This window comes from Orbicella faveolata, unplaced genomic scaffold (assembly GCF_042242905.1).
Source record: "Orbicella faveolata isolate gen_17 unplaced genomic scaffold, um_ofav_v1 contig_12, whole genome shotgun sequence".
In the NCBI taxonomy this organism is placed as follows: domain Eukaryota; kingdom Metazoa; phylum Cnidaria; class Anthozoa; order Scleractinia; family Merulinidae; genus Orbicella; species Orbicella faveolata.
Window position 1 is genome coordinate 33,219,669 of NW_028301539.1, and position 9,197 is coordinate 33,228,865.

Consider the following 9,197-nt stretch of genomic DNA (forward strand, 5'->3'; position numbering starts at 1 on the left):
CATTGGTGGATAGGTGTGTTTAAGTGAGAGTATGTAAACACAGTTGTGACGTTTTACATTGGCGCGTATCCACAACTCGGGGAGCTGGGAGAATTCTCGAAAGTTATGCAAACCGTTGACTACCTCTCTGGTTTGCATATCTGTATCGAATTCTCGCAACCCTCCTCGTGTTTAGATGAGGCTATGTAAACACGGAAAAAGTGCTCTATTGCCCAAATTTTTAAAACGTCACGTGACCGAGAAACGCCAACAAGTCAGGGATATCCGGGGATATTCCTTCAGAGCCAATCTAGATATGAGTTTTAACATTGGTGTCTTATTGATATTATTATTTCTTAGCTGAGACTTGGTATAAGTAAGGCGGCTGACCACTTTCTGAAAGTCATCTTATTGATGGAGAGCAAATATTTGGAAATAGATAAATAGGTATTCCACAGAGTTATATTTTTATTTATTATATGGCTGTGTCTCACAAGGACTGGGAACTACCGAATGTACGAATTTGATCGGCTGAAATCGATACTGACCGCGGTCTAGATTTTCCCATCTAGACCGACGTCTATAGACCGGTTTCATTTTGCGTTGAAAAAGTAGCAAACTAAAATACAAAAATGTTCACCAGTTTCTTTTATTTTCTCCTCAATCATTTATAGAAGTGCCAAAAAACCTGATGACAAAAAAAGAACTAAAGAGGACGAGCAAATTTCGGCAGATTTAAGTTAATATCATCGCTGTTTGCAAGCAAAATGTCAGCAAACCAGTTACATTAAACAAATTAAAGTTTTCTTCTTTGCCATATAATAAACATCTTATTAACCGAGCTAAGTCGGTCTGTATGGGAGAATCTTGACCTCGGTCGTGTGAACGCAGTGAGGTCTGTACACACGACCGAGGTCAAGATTCTCCCATACAGACCGACTTAGCTCGGTTAATAAGAGCTAGAGATTGAAACCTTTAGTTTATAGTCGGCCGGTCAATAGGGAGTTTAAGAAGCTACGACAGCGACGCCGAGGGAAACGTCTATTAAGAAATTAATTTATATTTTACCTACGAATCTCGCCGCGATACTCTTAAGTCAACTGCTTGATTATGGAACACAGCGTAAAATTTAGCCTGCGTAGCAAGCGTTCCCCTACAAAGAGCTTTTCCGCATTCTGGCCGCGCGTAAATCGGAGCGAGAGCAAAAACTCCACGAAGCAGGGCGTGAGAGAGGGAACGCTTGAGTTTGAAAAGCTCGGTCCTTAACTTACAGTAATGACCTCAGTGCAGTACGGAAACAATGCTGAATGCCGAAGCCGATACAAAACTGAGCGAAGAGAAAGGCTGCTGCAAAGGCCGCAGCATAAGCACCAGTAGGGAGCTTAAGCAAACCACCACGACGACGGCAACGAGAACGTCACGAAACAAAATGAGCAAAACAATAGCTGTGCACGTGCGTCATAAATCTTTGTACATTTCTTCACCTCAGGTCGTCCTCTGCAAAAAAAAACGTGAAATGATCAAGTATTGCGTCGTCTACGGAACGTGGACGACGACGGCTAATTTTTCGTATTTCTATTCAGAATTAAACGCCGTCGTTGCATATTTGGCATACCGAACAAATCTAGACAATCGCGAATTTCAGTGGTAAAACATAAATTCATTTTTGATTAGGCGCGTCCTCGGCGTCGTCGTAGTCGTTGCTTAAGTTCCCTAGTATCATCAGGCTACGTCTGTTGGGTCTGTGGCAGTGTCTGACGTTTATAAGGATTGGATTAGACAGTCACCATAGGCTCGGCATAGTCAATCGAACGTTCGGAAATTGAACTCAATCCGTAGATTGAGGTCAATCGAACCTTTACATTTTTAATTTATAAAACTGCAAATAAATGGGAGGATCATTTTTCTACTTTACATTCAACATTTACCTTTCTTCGTCACAGATGCACGGTACACCAACGGCTTTGCGAGCGCGTAGTGACGATCCATACTGATAAGGCAAAGATTAACAAAAGACCATCCTGAACAAAATAATGCGGACACCACAACTGCTTTATACAGTTCAGCCTGATGATCGCAAGATTCATAAACGCGGTGAATCAGCAAACGCCATGCAACAAATATCGGCTGGGCTATCAAACCGGTCAAGCAATCAGTAGCGCATAAACTGCATAGCAGAATGTTGCACGGTCTTTGAACGGAAGGTGTTTTTACAACAGCTACAATAACAGCCAGGTTTCCAAGAAAAGCAAAAACGCAGCAAGGTACGTTGACGGCACTCACAACGACTTCGTGTACAAAGGAGGCAGTGTCGTTGCTTGGGACTGGTAAGTAAGGTACACCGCAGACTGATTTGTCATCATTTTCGGCCATTACTGTGAAATGAAACGAGCAAGATAAGCTAAACTACCTTGAGCAATAGAAAATTTCCTTACTTTCTCCCATCAGAAAACTGAATCAGAACACATTATTCCCTTATGTAAATAAAATATCCTTAGGAAGCAGTTTTCGGTTTCTCTTAAGTCTGCCTGTTCAAATGTGTTTATGCCATAAGTACTCTATAATGGTTATGAATCGTCTTATTGGCTTAGAAAATTGTTATTTAATGAAAGAAGCTCTCGGCCTTCTGCTAACATCACTGGAAGCCTTTCGCCTACCTCACCTCTACAATCATAAAAATCAATCAAATCTAACTTAGCAGTCAATAGCAAAACCATTTCTAGACTGCTAACACATTTAGTTCAAAGTACGCCTTTTCTATTTCCATTTAAGACATAGGAAACACGATCAGCCCTAAATGAAACACTGACCGTGTCATAAACTGTTCAGTATACGTAAGAAATTAATGTTTGTTTAATATAGTCATAGTGTATATATTAAGTCTTACCGGAGGAGGAGTCGGAAATTTCAGCGTTAAGAACTTTCCTTCTCTTGCATGGATTCAGTAACTGAAATGTAGCACACGGAAGTGTCTGGTTAAAATTTAAAGAAAAACACGACAAGTTTAAATCATATGCATTATATGAACTAAATGCAAGATGTAATTTAATTTTCATGTACTTTTGCGGCCCTGAATGAAAGCTCATCAAGTACGCGGTATATATATGAGACCTCCATTGGCCATTTCCGAGTTTCTTTTGCCTCTGTATGTGTCAAAACGAGTGTTCGTACAAAACCATTCATATGAAAACGTTTTCCGCCTACAGGTTCATTTTCATGTAAATCAAACTCATTTTCATTTGAAAGGTTTTGCACGAGGACTTGCTTTGGAACAGATGCATCAGGTAAACTGGGAAATTATCTATTAAGAAATTTCGTTCTCATGCACGGAATAGAAAGTATCCTGTGAAAATTGAAAGCAAACTTCGACAAGTTTAAATCCCACGTACGAATGCAAACAATATTTCTTCATTAACAGTTTAGCCTAACTGTATTCTATGATTTTTGTGACCCTGAATTAAGTACGCGGTGTATTTGAGACCTTAATTAAGCGATTAAAATTTAGTTTCGGCATCGGCGCAGTATCGCTAATATGAACTGTTGTCTAAGATTATGTTATATGTTATAAGAGATTTTCTGAAGCCTCCGATGTTTCCGCGCGGTAACCGCATTTTGCGGTCTTTGACTACTTTTATGTTTTGTCGCAAAGGAATACGTTATAATGTAGCACTGAATTAATTAATCATTGTGACCTGACAAATTTGGATCGTGAGAGAAGTTCATATCTACATTTCTTCTTTTGGATTGTCTACGGTCCCACTAACTGTTTTATTATGACAGTATCGCTGAGACTGTTCTCTCGGGTAAGTCGAATTCGAAAGGGGAATACTTTCTTTCTTTCTTTTTTTTTTTTTTTTTTTTTTTTTTTTGTAAAATATAACATACATAGCAGCATAAATATAAGGCAACTTATCAAATTCTTCACGTTTAATTAACTTCATAAGTATAAGAAATCCTTTCGGCTATGATGCGGTGTGTGAAAAATACATATCAAAAAAAAATAATAATAAAGAAAGGAGCAAATGGGTATCATTGTATACAAAAACGGAACAATGCTAAAATTTTTGCACGGAAGTTTTTGTGGCCAGAAAGTTCAGTAATACTGGTGTTTCTTAGGCGAACATGCGTGTGTCAGATAAGATTGCAATTTTGGGAAAGTAAGCTTTCTTTTTATTGCCGTTGCGCCGTGACAGTACTTTTTTTACCCCGGTTACGAGACAGAGATGCCCTTCTCTAGTTCTGTCCGTACGTTTAGAGACAAGAGGCGACTCTCTGCTCGATCATTTGATCAGTTACCATCCATGACTGGCTGACAAATAGCTTTAAAGGTAGTGATCGTTTCCCTGTGTAAACCCACGCCATGTTCATCCTCGGAGACCCAGGGGCTACTAGCCGGGACGAAGCGATATTTTCGGGCGAAAATTTACTTCAAGAGCTGAAGAGCCCCTGGGAACTTATTCTTACCGAACCAGTTCCAGAAGTGGTCGAATTCCGTCACTCTGATTGGCCAGAAAAATATTTTTATGGCTAATCAGAGGGACGTAATTCGACCACTTCTAGAACTGGTCCGGCAAGAATAAGTTCCCAGGGGCTCTTCAGCTCTTGAAGTAAATTTTCGCCCGAAAATATCGCTTCGTCCCGGCTAGTAGCCCCTGGGTCTCCGAGAATGCGCCATGTTATGAATGTGCTTATATTATTTGGCCTGTAATGAGTTCCCAGGGACTCTCTTCTTCTCTAATCCTGAAGAGAAGAGAGACCCTGGGAACTAGGTAGCTTATTTATCTTATTTGACAACATGATCTTCAGACCAAAATCACAATTTCTTATTTGCCGCGCTTCTAAAGTTATGATGACCAGAATTTCGCGGCATGCGTTTGCTTTCGGTTGGGTCCACCCAGGTTGCCTGCGGTAAGTTCGAATTTCCCTTGGGTTTGCTTGCGGTTAGCTTCCATTTTGCCGTTTGGGGTGACACTGTACAATACGATAGAAGTTCATTGTGCATTATAATAAAGCTTCCATATAACGCACGCTATGATTGGCAGAAACAGTCTCCTTTATCACAGAACAGATGCACGGCAAGCAAATTTTCAATTTTTTATGCCTCGGAATTTTGACAAATTTAACCCAAATTTAACGTTCCCTGTGACTCAGACAAACGTAATGGAAACGAGCTATTTGTCTGCGGTAAATATGGCTGCCTGGAGCCGGAGGCCATTGTTAAAAATAAAAAAAAATTTTAGGCATATGGTTTCACCTTTTTTACAGTTAAAAACTAAGAAACGAAACAAAAAGGAGGCTATCAAATAAAGTGCAACCCCGACCTACGGTCACCTCGTTATCATGGTCACTTTTTGTTGTCCCGGCGAAACGTCAATACATTTTCACCCCGTTAATACGGCAGATTTTTATAGCCTGTTGGCTATATCTTAGTTGGTCTGCGTATGGTACATATGCTTATGTTTATGCGCAAATGAAACCAACCTTGAGAAAGACTTACTTTATTAAGAGGGGCATCATTATCATTGATCAGTGCTTCACAAAATAAGCCAAGAGACTTGAGTAAGCTATACTTAAAACTTTCCAATTTCTGTTGATGTTCTTTAAACTTTTCTTTCCTATTATTCAATGCATTTAACTTAACTAAGCTGAGTAGAAAGCTTTTTGCATAGGGTAAAATAGGCCTTGTTCGTTTCTAAAACGAAATAAAGTTATGTGTTTACCGTCAGTCAGTTTCATTAAAGTGCACCTAACCCCAAAAATTTTTTTCGCTCAAACAAATTTACTTGTTATTCGAAGCATTTGGGCGAAAAAATTTTTGAATTTGGTTGAATCCTCGATTTTCTATGCCTTTTCAAAGTCGCGCTTGAAGTGTTACACGACCGCGTTTTAGGAAGTTTGGGGCAGCAGTTGCTGATGACGTCTACCCAGGAACCAAACACAATGCGCCTTAGTCAGCTCTCTGTATTTGCTCGAGAAAATGGAAAACAAAACTAATCGTTCAAATATATTTTGGGGCTAAAACGTCCAAGTGTTGTTTCAGAATCATTTCTTTTTCGTCACTGGAGTCAAAGTCAAGTTTCGATTCGGAAGACTCCGAAATAAACTTCGATCGAGCACGTTCGACAACTGTGAACTCACTGCTTAGAGCTTTGAGAACAATTTGCAATATTTCAAGCGACGACGGGGAAGATTTCTTTGCGGACGAACTCCTTGTATATTAGGAATGGAAAGCTAGATACGAAGTGGAGGAGCAGGCAAACGAAAAGTAGGAAAGAAAACTCAAGGACTGTTTTGGATGGTAATTTCGTCACTTAAACACAAGACTCCCACGCGTGTTTATAGCCCGTTTACATTTGTCCTCAGCGAGAATGTATTTTGTCAAGGTATGGTTGTTGTGTTAAATCCAGTTTGTGTTTTACTTTCTGGAATGCTCCATGTTTATAAGAGCGACGTTAGTGTTACAGTTTTCGAGACTTGATGGCCTCCAAAACACCGGCTTCGATCGATTGAAAATCGTAGAATTGTTTGGACCTGTATTTTTGAAGCTGCGGGAAGCAATGTGGAAAAAAACATTTCATACAATTACCGATTTCACATTGTCACACGTTTTAAGTCGTAACTCCAAATAACCAATGTAAATTTTTTTCAAAGTTTGCACTGATTCGTCGGATAAGCGAAAAGGATGTGTTCCCTAAGCGATCCGCAGATAATGTTACGCGGTCACATTTTCGACACTATTGCACAGAATGTTTGTCGCATTGCTGATTTCCAAACCTTCGAAAAACTCTGTGAGTCTAACAGTTTTGTTATCATGTAATTCTAAAGGATTAATCTTCGACTTTTATCTAAATCGAAAGAGACATAAGTGTTGGCTGGCGGCGTACAGTTGCGAGCTATTTACACATCACACAACTTTGCCGGCTATGTTATAAATACTGCGGGATTGGAAGATATAGGTTTTCGGTAGTATTTGTACAAATTGCTGGTTGGCTTTAAGCAGAAAATTTTGAAAATAGCGTTTGAAAGTCTGCGGAACAAATTCCAGTGAGAGTTCTTCAATGGTTCTCACAGTCAGTTCGCTTGTTTCGGTTCGACGAAATCAACCATCGTTTACGTTGTACCATTGACCGATCATCGCCAGTAAATTGTACAATATATCTTTCTTTAAATCTGGGATATTGCTGCAATAGCCGATAGCACTTCTGGAAGGCGTTTCTGCGCACTTTTCGAATGTGTATTGCACCATCCTGAAGGAAATGAGAGGGCATGAGATATTCAACCTTCCTTGGTAGACGTCAAAACAGCCGCTCGACCCATTCTCCTCAAACTCGGTCGTGAAACAAAATGGCGGTGTTTTGGAGCTATTTTCGAGATTTCGTCGGGGTACAGAAAATCGAGGATTTAACCGAATCCAAAAATTTTTTCGCAGAAGTATTTCAAATAACAAGTAGATTCGTTTTAGCGAGAAAAATTTTGGGGGTTAGGTGCACTTTAAAGCCAAGCATGACAACGTTATCGTTATATTTAAGTTCTTCAACCAGCCGATACATTCGACCCAGTCATAGATCGGTTTTCAAGTGAGTGTCGTGAAACCAAAACCAAACCAATTAATTACTTAGCAATTAGACTACCCAGCCAATCTCAAACCGTAGTAAAACCAAAAACAAGACGAAAGTAATTGACTGATTACCCTCGACACTCAATTGAAGACCGCCCTAGTGGCCTTCACACAATTTACAGTCAAAAAAACAGCTCAAGCTTCAAGTCCTCTACAAAGTGTACTTGGCAAGTATTTATTAGCTTCAGTCATGTTGTGCAACGACATGTAAGTATATATTTTAGAATTCAACAATGAAGTGAAACATTCTTGTTTTATGACTGGAGTCACTCTAATGACCTTTGTTACATATTTATTAATTTATTGAATCTGTTGCCACTCAAGAGCATGGTGATTCAGTATAACAACGAGTTCTATCAGGGCGTAACAAATCGATCGAAATCGATCATCAAAAACAGAAAACAAAACTGCGAAAAATCGTTTGCTCTACTCCGACTGGCACACAAATTTGCAGCGGTTTTAAGGAGCACGACTAGATTACGTGCGAGTCGAAAGTTCAAGTTGTTGATTCCCTGGGGAGTTAGTGAGTTTGACCAACGGCACGTGACACGTTCTCCTCCAATCGGAAAACTTATTTGAGTTGGGAGGTTTAACAATCGATACTATTCGATACTGAGCAATCGATTATCAAAATAATCGATAAATAACGATAATAAGAGGATTTCAGCTCAGATTAGAGATTTTGATTGATTAGAGCGAAACTATTGAATTAAAACTTCGTTCGCATCTCGAAATGTAAAAGCTGATCTGCAATCAAATGAAAAAACCACTGTCTACCCAGACCTCCTGTTCTTAGAGCGTTTTAGTAATGACGATGGCTGCGCCGAGGACGACGCCTTGTGAAAAAAAGGATTCACATTTTACCTTCGAATGTCGCAAATGTAAATTTGTTCAGTGCGCCAATGGCTCTAAAAACGTGGTCAGGCTAAATCCGCAATGACAGCGATCAAGTCCAAAAGAAGATACCAAAAATTAGTCATTGTGGTTCACGTCCTCCAAAATGCGCAGAATCTGGTCACTTCACGTTGTTGTTTTGCAGATGACGCACGCGCAGAACCATTGTTCTACTCATTAAATCTTTTGTTTGGTGACGTTCTCGTTGGCGTCGCCGTCGTGGTTTGCTAAAACTCGCTAATGTGTAATAACCAGGAGCCATAATCGATTATGGCTCCCGGTAATAACATACGGAGCTATAAAAGCTGGACGATTACACGAAACATACAACAACGTTACACTTAAAAAACTTCTAACACGCGGTTAAAGAGGACAGCTCTTCCCCTAACATGAGCAAGTCTTGGGATATCACGTGGAATCCGTGCAATAAACCTAGTAAACTGAATACAAAATTGCAAGATTACTGAAGAATATTGCCTGAGAAAAATTGTAATGTGCCTTGGGTGAGTTCATTCAGCCAAACTTCAAACATGTTTCTACCTACGCAGACATACGACTTCTTGTCTCTAGCTGAGCATGTTTTTTACAATAACTGTCTCATCTCTCGCGCGCTGATTGACTCATTTTTATTATCAATAAGAGTGCAGACTGATTAAATGTTAATTTATGCAAGCTTTCAAGTTCAACTTTCAGTTGTCAAACTGTC